Here is a 14,753-nt window from a genome sequence, read left to right on the forward strand (position 1 = left end):
TGTTAGAAAAGCACAGCAGGTCAGGCTGCATCTGAGGAGCAGGAGAATTGATGTTTTGGGAATAAGCCCTTCATCAGGACCAATGGTCTTGACTGGTCTTCCCTTTCTCCCTCAGCAATCCTAATCTGCAGTGTGATCAATTTACTAAATGTATCCACGACCTCGTCAGCATAGTATGGTTCTTTTAAAGCTGATGTTTGTTTTGTTTTGTTGATAGGTGTGACCTAATGGGCTGCTGTCTGAGGTCTGATTTCTGTTGCAAAAAAAATCCCCATGAATTGTGGGTGTTTGCTTTACCTTTTGGAGAAACTCGCCTTTTTTTTTGGTCACACCCTGTTTTGCAATTGAAACCCCTCCCATTGCTGAACAATTGGATGATCTGCTCCCCATCCCCTACCCCTTTTTTCAATCTGTGGTCACGCAAAGTCTGAGGCATTTAACTCGGATCACAACAGGAAGGGGTTCAGGAAGTCGTGATGTGAGTTTCTGGGCAGCTGTTGGATGCAAGCCAGTCCTCTATGCAATCAGCTACAACACTGAGTGCAGGCCACCCGCACATTCTCTGGGGAACAGCATCTTCTCCAACTGAAGCCTCGGCCATTAATGAAAACAAAACTAATTGTAACTTTAACATTTCACAGCCTGTAATTTGTACCCACTCCTTTCCTGGACTTCCCAGCGGAATATTACTGTCTGACACCATCCTCCTTACCCCTCAGTAATACATTTATTAAATGGATCACAGTTAGTAATTTAACTTAATTATTACTATTCAATCCCAACCTTTATTAATTCATTATCAATTAGTTTAAAACTTATTGAATACAGCACTGTTTCTTAACTTTCTAGAAAATGTTAATTGACGTATTTATCTCACACATGACCATTGTCCCTTATTGAAAACATTTTTAGAATTTTTTTAAAAAGTGGTCTTGCATTTTAGAGTGTGACGGTTAATCTTATTTCTCTAATTTTGCAGATAGACCGAGACTGAAACTGTGGGACTGAGGAAGTTTTGAGAATTAGCTTCAAGCGGAAGCCAGAGACGAATAGCGAAAGGGAGAGAGCTACTGTGAGCAAGTCTTTACCCGCAGAGGAAAAGAGAGAGAGAGAGGTAGATATGCGGGTCAGCTTTGGGACGTCCCATTAAACATCAGAGCACTGTCAGTGACTACACAATACGGAGCTACCAGGACTCTCTTCAATCCAGACGCGGGTCACATCACCCTTCAAGGGCACGCCGCAGAAACCGTCCAAAGGGAGGGAAAAATATGCAGGAATTCCGGTCACGTTTGGGAGAACCTGTTTGCTGGACTAAACTGCTGGAGCGTAGCCCTTTTCTCTAGAAGGTGAAGTTTCACCTACAAGCAGAAATTTCAGGTAAAAATAATTTTTAATCAAAGGGTTAATCTTTTTAAAAATACCAGCTCATTTAACGAGGATTTTTTTTCCCCTTTTTAATAATTTATTTAAGAATCAGTCCGATTGTAAAATTAAGTTGGGAGGGAATAAAGCTTGGTTCGACAATTTTATTTTGTAAGCCCGTGTTCATTGTTCAAAGCGCATATTGATTGCCGGCTGAGGTTTTAAAAAAGATCGAGACGGAGGAAGTGTTTCCGCACTTGGGTTGGTACATATATTTACATTAAATAGGGCAGTGTTAGAAGTTTGGACTGAAGACATTTTCCATGGGCTGAGCTGAATTGAAAACAAACCGACAGCGCTTCTCAATCCGGTCAACCAGAAATAGCAGTAGTTGAAAAATGGTTAGGAATGACCACACATTCCCTTTAAGTTTGAACACTTTAATTACACCATAATTTAATTATAAATATAACAGCACACTTTATTTGAAGGGGAGAAAACCTATTCTTTGGAAAATATTATCGTTAGAATTTCTGTAGAGATTGCTTTGTAATGTCACAGTTTTATAGTTTGTTGTTGGCAATAAGTAAACAAGCCTTCATATATCATGGTTGTTGTAACCGCATTGGCAGTTTCTGTTCATATAAGGGGCAAAGTTGAGACAATACATTCTGTTTAATTCAGGGCGGTGCTTTGAACATGACCTAATTTTTAAGGCTTCAAGTGACGATTGAATCTCCAATGTCAGGCAAAATGTTAAGTGTGACATATTTCCTCAGAGCACAGGTTGCAAGCCTATTCAGAGGTGTGCAGTTTCTGTTAAGAATGTCATTCATCGAAAAAGGGTGCAATTTAACATCAGAATAAATGAAGTTTCACTTGACATTTATTCAGTCAGTTTGGTAGTATTCAAAAGAGACTCCTGATCAGTTACTTCCAGGGATCTACTGCATGTATTTCAATATATTGATGTACCCTCAGTGAGTAACGATGGTTTCATTTATTGGATAACATTTTATCTTACTAACGTGAATGTAGTGAAAAGAAGAAAGTATTTAATATAACAGCGCTTGATTAGGAAAACTGAAGGAGGAAGCTTGCAGGTAGTCCAAGGGCTGCGAAGACAGAGATTCTGATGTGGCCTAATATCTGCACAAAGTTTTTTTTTAATCAAATTTATTTTGCACATATAATCTAAAGTGGATTTCCCACAATGGTAGTGTTACTGTTTCTATAAAATGGGCAGGGTTTCTATACACCAATACGCCAATATTTACAGAGCAATATTGAAGAGGTAACTGCCAGACAATATTATTCTAACTCTTCAATTCATCAGTTTACCAGGGAATGTTTTATTTTATCTATTATGACATAGGTGGTTTGGAGAAATGAAAGTAGGGTGCAGCTGAGTTTCAATTCAAAGAAGTGAGGGGATGTTCCTTCTGCGAAAATACATCGAAAGACAACATGAAATTGTTCAATTCATGGAGGAGAGATGGGAGGGTGGTTGGAGGGTGCAGGAGAACAATGGAAAACCTGTTCGTGCCTGTAAAAGGAATACAAGTGAAGGCGTATTGTGACGATACTATGGCTTTAGGAGGTGCACTCTTGTTGTCTTATGAAGAAAGGTTGAGATAGAAGTGTTGAGTGATATGCTCAAAAGTCAATAAAGTAAACAACTTGAGGCCTTGGTTTATTTTAGAAGTTGGAACATTAGAAGCAGCTTGAATGGATGGGATAGAGCTCCGACAGCACCAGGATTTTTATTTGTACCGTTCAGCAGTTGCTGAGATCCTGAAGTTGGATTCCTCCCTCTATTACAGCTAAAAACTGGGGTTCACTTCTGGCTGCTAGAATCGCAAAATAATGTCTTGGGGGTAGGTGCTACCAATGAAGGCAGGAGATTGGAACTATGTAGCAAAACTCATTTAACAAGCTGCGGCCATGATGGGCAGTCTATTTTACTGAATTTGCCTTTGCCAAGGGTGTGTTTATGGGATGTTACTATATAGGAACAGATATATATAATAAAAGAAAAGAACTGGCTTATTGAACACAATGCCTTACACTTAACTGTAAAATAAGTAAACTTTCAAATCTAGGCTATTTTAATATATTTTAGGGGGTGTGGTCTAGTCCATAACAATGTAGTTAATGTGATCTACAAAAGAAAGGAGGATGAAGTGAGGAAAAACCTTTTCACTCAACGAGTAGTTAGAGGAAAGAATGCACTGTCTGGAGGTGTGGCAGAGGCCATTTCAGTTCAGTCATTCAAGGTGGCATTGGATGATTTAGATAAAAATAGTGTCTGAGGGGATTGGGGGAGGGGAGGGGGAGGCAGGAGATTGGAACTAGGTAACAAAACCCATTTAACAAACTGAAGTCACAATGGGCAGAATGTCCTCCTGTGCAACAATGCTGCTCTGATTATGTGCAAAGAGTTGAATTTCTTAGCAGATAAAACACTTCAGCAATGTGCCCCAGCATTATAGATAAATGCAACATTGGTAAATCATGAAATCTTGTATTAACTTCTTAGGCTATGCTCAGTAAAGATATCAAATGCAACTAAAATTCAGGCTATCAAGGATGGAGAAGAAACCAATAAAGGTAGTTACTCTTGGTTAATATTCAATGATCCTGCTGGACATTGTGTGTGAAGGGGGTTCTGGTGCCATCTGTGGTCACTTAGCCTACTGACAATTATCTTTTTGGCAAAACGGCAATCATTACCCTTGAGTAGTCATCAACAGAGGAGGAATGTAGAATAATGGAAATAAACACCTTAAATTCAATTTTGGATGAATACTGTTTAAAAGTAGTTGAAACAAATGTTGCTGATAAGACACCTAACAGAGTAGGGTTATATAAGTATGAATACACCTTCCATAAAAAGTGAAGATGACTTCCTATCCAGGCTTGCCATTTTGGAATTATTCCCAGATGATGACATCAAAATGTATTGTCTCTACCAAAAGCCATTTGCTAAATGCTTCCACAGACCGTTAGCAATCTCATCAGTCTCATGATGGAAACTTCTGTGTACATATTTACTATCTGCAATATTTTGCTGCTCGCTCCTAGACTTCAGTATTTGTAAATGAAATTTCATGTGGTTCCAACAACTTAAGGGAATTATATTGCATTGGATATTTGACCTTGTCAACCCTACCTACAATTGTACAGTGATTAGATATTTTAGAAGTAATGATTCTTCTCTGGTCTTATCTAATGAGTGAATTCTAATTATGATAGATCCTGTGGTTTAAAAGGATGATACAAATTTACAGCTATTTAAAATTCATTCACAGACAATTTTTGCAGACGATCGTACATTTAAAACTATTATAAATCCTCTAAGGCAGTACATTATAACCATCTGCATCAAAATAGAACAGAAAATCAATATAGCAGATTTATGTGAAAATTAAATATTAAAGATGCTTCAATACTGTTTAAAATTTCTCAGTACAAAAGTGATGATTTAAGAGACACTTCCTGCTTCTCTCAATATTTCAATTCTAATGGTGTACAGTGCTGAAGATCCAATCACTAAAGTAAGCTGAGTACCTCAAGCAGTTGAATTAATGTTGCAGTCATCTACAATCTTCCCACAGATTCCCCGTTAAATATACAACTATGGAGGTTTCTCAAAGTTAGTTTTTCCTGGTGAGGTACATGGGAACAGGTATAGTCTCCCTGAGCTTACCTTAGCCATTTGTTTTGACTATGATTGACCCGTCTCTCCACTCCATTTACCCACTTTCCTTTTCTATGCTTAAGGAAAATGCTTAACTCTTGAAAAGTTTGGTTCTCCACACCTTTTGGGAGGAATGCGTTTCAGAAATAGCATTCTGATTTCACTACTAAATGGCCTAGGACTAATTTGAAAAGTATGCTTCCTTGTTCTGATTTCCCAACAGTGCTGAAAAGTTTTCTTTTTCAACCCTACTGAATTTGCTAACAAAATCCTTTCATCATATTTAATACCTTTTGATTAGATCAGTCATCAATCTTCCGAACACAGTGTAAACATGCTTGTAAAATCCATTTTCCTAAGTTATTACTTTAAGTGCCAGTATAATTCTGGTGAAGCTGTGCTTTATTCTGGCAAGGCCAATATATCCATCCTGAAGAGGAGGAACAAAGACTGATTACAGTAGTCAACATAGTGTTTGGCCAAGGTTTCATTCAATGCATCAGTTCCTTCCCTTTGCATTCCGACCCAAATGAGATATGGAACAAAAGAGATTATGGAGTGCAAGTTCATAGTTCCTTGAAAGTGGAGTCTCAGGTAGATAGGATAGTGAATAAGGTATTCAGTATGTTTTCCTTTTATTGGTCAGAGCATTGAATATAGGAATTGGGAGGTCGTGTTGCAGGCGTACATGATTGGTTGGGCCACTTTGGGAATATTGTGTGCAATTCTGATCTCCTTCCTATAGGAAGGACGTTGTGAAACTTGAAGGGGTTCAGAAAAGATTTACAAGGATGTTGCCAGAGTTGAAAGATTTGAGCTATAAGTAGAGGCTCAATAGTCTGGGGCTGTTTCTTTTGGAGGCTGTGGGGTGACCTTTTTATAAAGGTTTATAAAATCATTAAGGGCACGGATAGGGTAAATAGACAAGATCTTTTTCCTGGGGTCGGGGAATCCAGAACTAAATGGCATAGGTTTAGGGTGAGAGGGGAAAGATATAAAAAGGACCTAAGGGGAAACATTTTCACGCAAAGGGTGGTGTGTCTATGGAATGAGGTGCCAGATGAAGTGGAGGAGGCTGATACGGTTACAGCATTTAAAAGGCATCAGGATGGGTACATGAATAGGAAAGGTTTAGAGGGATATGGGTCAAATGTTGGCTAATGGATTAATTTAGGATTCTTGTCTGCATGGACGAGTTGGACCGAACGGTGTGTTTCCCTGCTGTATATTCCTATAACCAAAGTTGTGTTGCCCTTTTTCCAATTGAATTAAAAATATTTTTCACAGCGTTCTCTTCTGGCCTCTCTGTCTATCCTCCCACCACCAACCCCCTGTTTTAAAAAATTCTCAAGGTCAGGTTCGTAGGAGAGTAGTCTGACACAGAACAAACACTCCTAACAACGTTGTGCTTATGAAAATTAACCTTTACTCATGCAAAATTCAGTCTGGTGAGCAACAATATCTAATTTATGCATGTTGGGCAAGAGTCTATTGTGGTTTTTTTCATTTGTAGTGTAAATTTCGGGAGAAGAGACTTATACAAGTCTTCCAGCAGTGCATTTCCTATTTGATCTTCCTATCATCTGATGGTTTGCAAAGAATTAATGATATCAAATTTGACCAAGTTTCTAGCACTCACCATAATCTCAGCCTTCACTGATATGGGTATTATCATTAATTGGAGTCAGTAGTCTGACATGCTTTAAATGTGTAATTATCTAAGATCAGAAGTCACTTGACGCCAGGTTATAGGCCAACAAGTTTATTTGAAAACACAAGCTTTCTGAGTGCTGCTCCTTCGTTTTGAACACTTGTGATTTCCAAGAAACCTGTTGGATTATAACCTGGTGTTGTGTGACTTCTGACGTTTTCCATGGGCACCCGCATGGGTCCCAGCTCTGCCTGTCTCTTTTATCCTCCCACTTTCTCCAGACGAAAGGGGTAGCCACAGGCACCCACAAAGGCCCCAACTATGGATTCGTGGTGCTGGAAGAGCACAACAGTTCAGGCAGCATCCAAGGAGCTTCGAAATCGACGTTTCGGGCAAAAGCCCTTCATCAGGAATAAAGGCAGTGAGCCTGGAGCGTGGAGAGATAAGCTAGAGGAGGGTGGGGGTGGGAAGAAAGTAGCATAGAGTACAATGGGTGAGTGGGGGAGGGGATGAAGGTGATAGGTCAGGGAGGAGAGGGTGGAGTGGATAGGTGGAAAACATTCGTCACATCTTGCCTTAGGTAGACAGAACATTTTACAATGTTAAGATTTCTTTAAAATAGCTTTAGAATTGCAGCAAACATTTTATCATAAACTTATTACAAACTTTGCAGTTATCTCATTTAGTCACTTTTATAGTTCTATGAATGTGATATGTCAAAGCTTAACTTAAATAGCCGCAAGAACATGTAACATGTAAGATTAACCAGATATAAACATCACTACATTAATATAGCTCAATGCCGGTGTTTTCCATGTACCTGTACTTTAAACTCTGGGCATCACATCAATGATTAAGGGCTTTTGTTTTTACATTCTTTTCATGTTCAATCAAATGCAGTGAATATACATCAAAGTTTTCTTTCAAACCTCTTTATCAGCTTGTACTTCTATTTTGTACTGGGGGTTTTCAATCTGATGTAACTACAAGCCAAATGCTGTAGAATGCCTCCCCTTCACACATGGATGTATATTAATTCTGCTGTATGATATAAATGACTTGGATTTCTCAACTGGAATACAGATGAACATGGGTTTTTAATACTATTTCCCTCTTGATAAAAATACACTTGCAACAAGTCCTTTACTTTTCATCAAACCACCTGGAATACAAATTGTACTGTACACCATCATCAATGACCGATCTATGCAGTAGCTTTCAAATATATCAATTTGTTTAGTTTTTGAGGTGCAAGGGAACACTTCACCTTCGGAGACAGAGCCTCAATTACCTACAGTAACTTGATTTCAATGTTGCAGTACTTGAAGTATTCCACTAATTATCCTGAGCTGAATTTTCTGTTTTAGTAGTTTCTGAGAGCATACATTTTAATGTGCTCTGGTGTCACCATTTCAACACTCCTTTCCTTTACTGATATTGTTTTCTGAAGACTCCTTTAAATGTTAGTTTCTCTAACCGGTTTACCATTCCACTTTCTAAGAATTGATTTTATATTCCCCCCCCCTCATGGCAAGGAAAATATACAGGCTTTTTGAAATCATTTTTTATTCTCGATAGTGTAATTCCTATTGACTGGTTCAGCTTCCCTTAAATCATATAACCTAAAGCATCTTGTACCCACTTCATGATTTTTGATTTCTTCCTCTCTTTGAAGAAACAAGAAAAGTGAACTATCTTAACAATTTCTTTCTCTGGATTTAAAGATTTGTCTTTTTCAAGTTCACGAGTTCTCTTCTCTTTTTCTGTTTCAAGCTGTTGATATCTGCAACTGAATTCTAGCTACACAAGCTATGTCCCACCTGGGTTAGATTCTTCCTCTTTCAATTGCTGATGTCATGTTATAAGGGTGACGGTGGCTCAGTGGTTCGCACTGCTGCCTCACAGCACCAGGGTCCCAGATTTGATTCCAGCCTCGGTCGACTGTCTGTGTGGAGCTTGCACATTCTCCGTGTCTGCATAGGTTTCCTCCAGGTGCTCTGGTTTCCTCCCACAGTCCAAAGATGTGCAGGTCAGGTGAATTGGCCATGCTAAATTGCCCGTAGTGTAAGGTGCATTGGTTAGAGGGAAATGGGACTGGGTGGGTTACTCTTCGGAGGGTTGGTGTGGACTTGTTGGGCGGAAGGGCCTGTTTTCACACTGTACCTAATCTTAATAAAAAACCTCCATTAACCCTGCATTGTTAGACCTTTTTAATTTCAAGTCCACTTTTCTGCCTGTGCTGTTTACCTATCCTTGGTTAATTCTTGCAAATCTTTCATGGATGAAGCTTACTTTTCTAGCAAAGTCCTAGCAACAAACCGTGATTTTGGTTGGTAAACCATATAGCAAGTTTTACCGTGATACTATCAGCCCATAACTTCAGCATATCCCAGCACTCCTATTTGTTTGTGGATTTTAAATCACAAATTAACAGATAGTTTATTGAAACCCTCACAGGGCACACGAAATAACAAATAGAATCAAGACTGATCCCATAGATTTCTCAGGCATTTTCCCCGTGTGGGTGGCACGGTGGCACAGTGGTTAGCACTGCTGCCTCACAGCGCCAGAGACCTGGGTTCAATTCCCGCCTCAGGCGACTGACTGTGTGGAGTTTGCACATTCTCCCCGTGTCTGCGTGGGTTTCCTCCGGGTGCTCCGGTTTCCTCCCACAGTCCAAAGATGTGCAGGTCAGGTGAATTGGCCATGCTAAATTACCCGCAGTGTTAGGTAAGGGGTAAATGTAGGAGTATGGGTGGGTTGCGCTTCGGCAGGTCGGTGTGGACTTGTTGGGCCGAAGGGCCTGTTTCCACAGTGTAATGTAATCTAATTAATGACAGTGAATGCCAATAAACTTCACAAGGGATCACAAAGCTTCACTATTGCTAAGTTGGCCTTGGAACCTCCTCCTTGAACAGCTTTGTGCACTGCCTCAATTATCTGTCATGTTGTGTTTGAATTCCCAATTCCCTGGGTCCAGTAGCTCCTGGACAACAAAATTGCATTCCAGTATTAATTAACAAGCAAACCTCCCACTCTTTATTGACTGCTAGTTTCACTGAGTCAGTCAGCTCCCAGGATTTTCCCCAAACTCCAATCTTGCTCAGTTGTATCGAGCAATTATTCCTGGTGATATTTTCGTCTCTCTCACTCTATGCTAGATTGAAGTATTAGTGATTTCAGGTTTCCTCCAACAGAGAGCAAGCCCACTTTCTCCATTTCCCAGGATGACTTTGAAGTGCTGACTTCAACACTTAGCTGCCTACTAATTCCTGAACTTCTCTGTGGTTCCAATAGCACCAAGAGGTCCAGCTATTCTTGACTAAGAAGGGCTTGTGCCCGAAACTTGGATTCTCCTGCTCCTTTGATGCTGCCTGACCTTCTGCGCTTTTCCAGCAACACATTTTTAAGCTCTGATCTCCAGCATCTGCTCACTTTCTCCTCATTGAGTATACTACACAGAAACTGTCTTCCATGGTGTACGGCTAACCACACTACTCCTTGAATGAATTGACCTTGTACCCCTCTCATCCTCATTAGCTGACTCCCCAGTGCCTGCCTCTTTCTTTAACTTCCTGTAACTCCTGAATTCCACCTCTGTCGCTCTTGGACTGTCTTGAGAGTCATTTATTAAAGATGTTGCAAGAAACCTTGTCCCTGTTTGTGGGCAGAGTTAAATGTAGCCACCTACCAAATCTTAGCAGTGAATGTGCTCTGAATGTTACAATTCAGTTTGTTGCAGTCTGAACACAAAACAAACCTTACAGAAAGTAGGATTCACCGACGAAAAGCACAGGTGTTTTCCTAAAACAGAAGCACTGAACATTTCTCTGAAAAGAATAGCAACTGAAAGTTTGTGGTAAAGTCATTTTCACCACACTGTTATTAATACAAGTGTTTGGCATATTCCATTTCACATTCAGGGATTTTAAAAAAAATTACATAAACCATGAATACCACTATTTTTACAGACTGTCAGTTCTGAACTGCTTGAGCTTCAATGAATAGCTGTCAGTTATTCCTCGATCCGGCTACTCTATCTGATTTATATGTCAGCCAATCCTAAACAACATAATAAAGACACCAGAATGCAAAACTATTCCTGCAAGTTTATAGATGACAGCATCATGCTTCACAATGTAAAGAAAGTAGGGATTATGCACTTTGTGCAAAGGCTTTAGTGTAAGTCTCTTCTATGTGGTTCGGTTAAATCCCATTGCTCTGTTAACATTTGGATGTGTAGAATGGATATGGACTTGCTCTCAGCCATTTCAATCCAGCTCTACAAAGTAATGACTATACAAAAAAAACACCTTGCTCGAGAAATTCCGCAGGTCTGGCAGCGTCTGTGGAGAGAAAAGAGTTAATGTTTTGAGCCCAGTGACCCTTCAGAATCAATTAATAGCTAGCCCATTGTATTTATTTCACCTTTTAACTACTTTGGTTCCTGTGTCTATTTACGATGCTATCATAAATGTGCAAATGTTTTCCTGGTTGGAATTTCTAATGCAGTAGTGATTCCACAGTGTCTCCTTTTATAATTTACACTGGAGCTATGTATTCACAGGAATTCACAGCCTGTTTTTACAAATGTGACAAGTTTACTCTGGGACTGTCAATGCCTGTTTAGAGATCCCTACTCTCGCACTTCTAAAAATCACCTGTTCTACCAGGTTTAGATTGATTCAGAATGGTGAAATGGAAAGAGATGGGAAATGTTACTCCTTGAGACAAATGCCTTGTCATTTTAAAAGTCGTCAAGCTGTTATAACATGGAAAACACAGTCAATTTTAATTTTTTTGTGTAGTTTTTTTCTGTATTTGGATATAGTTTCTGGTTTTCTTTTCTGAGAATTTTTACATCTGAACAGGTGTATAAGAAATCCCCACTTATGAAGAGACAATGTTGGGGATTTTATGCTGAACTGTTGGTGTCTAGGGCTGTGGGTGTCTATATAGATACATTGTTAGAGGCTGCTGTCTCCTTAGCATAGAGTGAAGCAATTTGTTTTACTCCTTCAGTACCGACCTCACTAGAAATTCACGTGAGTATGGTCTCCAGCAGGAATTATTGGATGACAGTGGGTGTGGATAATTATTCACCTTTTTGAGTGAGGCTGATTTCAGTGTCTCAAGGTCAAATTGCCAATACACCTACCAGACTGTAGGGCTGCTTTCTCATTAGAGAGATGACTGGTGATTTAACCTGAGGGCCACCACAGCTCAGGCAAAGGGGAGAGGTTGAGGAGAAGGACAGTTCTTCGTGGCAACCTCAGTCGGTGCGGAAACTGAACCCACGCTGATGGCATCACATTGCTTTGTAAACTCACTGTCCAGCCAACTGAGCTGACTAGGCCCCCTATACTGCAAGGAGCAGCTAGCCCAGCAGAGATGGGAGATATCAGCCAGTGGCTGACTTCACTCCTCCCTTTTATTCCTTTAATCTCTGCAAACTTCTAAAAACTCCATTTTCCTCCAAACTCAGCCGCTTGCATGTCCTCCCCTTCCCGTGTTATCAGCTGTGTGAATTGGTTCAACCCTGAGTCATAGAGATGTACAGCATGGAAACAGACCTTTCGGTCCAACCTGTCCATGCCGACCAGATATCCCAACCCAATCGAGTCCCACCTGCCAGCGCCCGGCCCATATCCCTCCAAACCTTTCCTATTCATATACCCATCCAAATGCCTCTTAAATGTTGTAATTGTACCAGCCTCCACCTCATCCTCTGGCAGCTCATTCCATACACGTACCACCCTCTGCGTGAAAAAGTTGCCCCTTAGGTCACTTTTATATCTTTCCTCTCTCACGCTAAACTTATGCCCTCTCGTTCTGGACTCCCCGACCCCAGGAAAAAGACTTTGTCTATTTACCCTATCCATGCCCCTCATAATTTTGTAAACCTCTATAAGGTCACCCCTCAGCCTCCGACGTTCCAGGGAAAACAGCCCCAGCCTGTTCAGCCCCTCCCTTTAGCTCAGATCCCCCAACCCTGGCAACATCCTTGTAAATCTTTTCTGAACCCTTTCAAGTTTCACAACATCCTTCCGATAGGAAGGAGACTAGAATTGCATGCAATATTCCAACAGTGGCCTAACCAATGTCCTGTACAGCCGCAACATGACCTCCCAACTCCTGTACTCAATACTCTGACCAATTAAGGAAAGCATACAAAATGCCGCCTTCACTGTCCTATCTACCTGCGACTCCACTTTCAAGGAGCTATGAACCTGCACTCCAAAGTCTCTTTGTTCAGCAACACTCCCTAGGACCTTACCATTAAGTGTATAAATACTTGATTTGCTTTCCCAAAATGCAGCACCTCGCATTTATCTGAATTAAACTCCATCTGCCACTTCTCAGTCCATTGGTCCAGATCCTGTTGTAATCTGAGGTACCCCTCTTCGCTGTCCACTACACCTCCAATTTTGGTGTCATCTGAAAACTTACTAACTGTACCTCCTGTGTTCATATCCAAATCATTTATGTAAATGACAAAACGTAGAGGGCCCAGCACCGATCCTTGTGGCACTCCACTGGTCACAGGCCTCCAGTCTGAAAAACAACCCTCTACCACCACTGTCTGTCTTCTACCTTTGAGCCAGTTCTGTATCCAAATGGCTAGTTCTCCCTGTATTCCATGAGATCTAACTTTGCTAATCAGTCTCCCATGGGGAACTTTGTCGAATGCCTTACTGAAGTCCATATAGATCACATCTACTGCTCTGCCCTCATCAATCTTCTTTGTTACTTCTTCAAAAAACTCAGTCAAGTTTGTGAGACATGATTTCCCATGCATAAAGCCATGTTGACTATCCCGAATCAGTCCTTACCTTTCCAAATACATGTACATCCTGTCCCTCAGGATTCCCTCTAACAACTTGCCCACCACTGAGGTCAGCCTCACCAGTCTATAGTTCTCTGGCTTGTCTTTACCGCCCTTCTTCAACAGTGGCACCACGTTTGCCAACCTCCAGTCTTTTGGCACCTCACCTGTGACTATCGATGATACAAATATCTCAGCAAGAGGCCCAGCAATCACTTCTCTAGCTTCCCACAGAGTTCTCGGGTACACCTGATCAGGTCATGGGGATTTATCCATCTTTAACTGTTTCAAGACATCCAGCACTTCCTCCTCTGTAATCTGGTCATTTTGCAAGATGTCACCATCTATTTCCCTACAGTCTATATCTTCCATATCCTATGCAAAATATTCATTTAGTATCTCCCCCATTTTCTGTGGCTCCACACAAAGGCCGCCTTGCTGATCTTTGAGGGGCCCTATTCTCTCCCTAGTTACCCTTTTGTCCTTAATATATTTGTAAAACCCCTTTTGGATTCTCCATAATTCTATTTGCCAAAGCTATGTCCCCGTTTCGCCCTCCTGATTTTCCTCTTAAATATACTCCTACTTTAAGGATTCACTCGATCTATCCTGTCTGTACCTGACATATGCTTTGTTCTTTTTCTTAACCAAATCCTAAATTTCCCGATACCTACCAGCCTTCCTTTCATCCTGACAGGAATATACTTTCTCTGGATTCTTGTTATCTCATTTCTGAAGGCTTCCCATTTACCAGCGTCCCTTTGCCTTCAATCAGCTTTTGAAAGTTCTTGCCTAATACCGTCAAAATTGGCTTTTCTCCAATTTAGAACTTCAACTTTCAGATCTGGACTATCCTTTTCCATCACTATTTTAAAATGAATAGAATTATGGTCGCTGGCCCCAAAGTGCTCCCCTCACTGACACCTCAGTCACCTCCCCTGCCTTATTTCCCAAGAGTAGGTCAAGTTTTGCACCTTCTCTAGTAGGTACATTCACATTCTGAATCCTGAAAGTCTCTTGCCCAACCTCTTCTCTCATTTCCTTTTTTAAGATGCTGCTTAAAACCTCCCCTCTTTGACCAAGCTTTTGGTCTGTTCCTGCGGCTGTTTGTAGCTGCTCCTACCATGAAGTATGCTGTTCTGGTATATCATGCCTGTCTGCCTTCTGCCATCCTCAGACCCATTGCAGATTGGTGCCTGCAACATTTGATC

The 14,753-nt window shown here is 40.7% G+C and overlaps 1 long non-coding RNA gene across 2 annotated transcripts in view; it reads left to right on the top strand.

Annotated features, from left to right (window-relative positions):
- Positions 1–484: 484 nt before the first annotated feature.
- LOC122539998 overlaps positions 485–14,753 on the top strand; it is a 38,795-nt gene continuing 24,526 nt past the window's right edge. For both annotated transcript variants that reach the window (XR_006309225.1, XR_006309226.1), the window contains exons 1-2: positions 485–744; positions 980–1,380. This is a non-coding gene — a long non-coding RNA (uncharacterized LOC122539998). The remainder of the gene's footprint in view (positions 745–979; positions 1,381–14,753) is intronic.

This window comes from Chiloscyllium plagiosum, chromosome 33 (genome assembly GCF_004010195.1).
Source record: "Chiloscyllium plagiosum isolate BGI_BamShark_2017 chromosome 33, ASM401019v2, whole genome shotgun sequence".
In the NCBI taxonomy this organism is placed as follows: Eukaryota; Metazoa; Chordata; class Chondrichthyes; order Orectolobiformes; family Hemiscylliidae; genus Chiloscyllium; species Chiloscyllium plagiosum.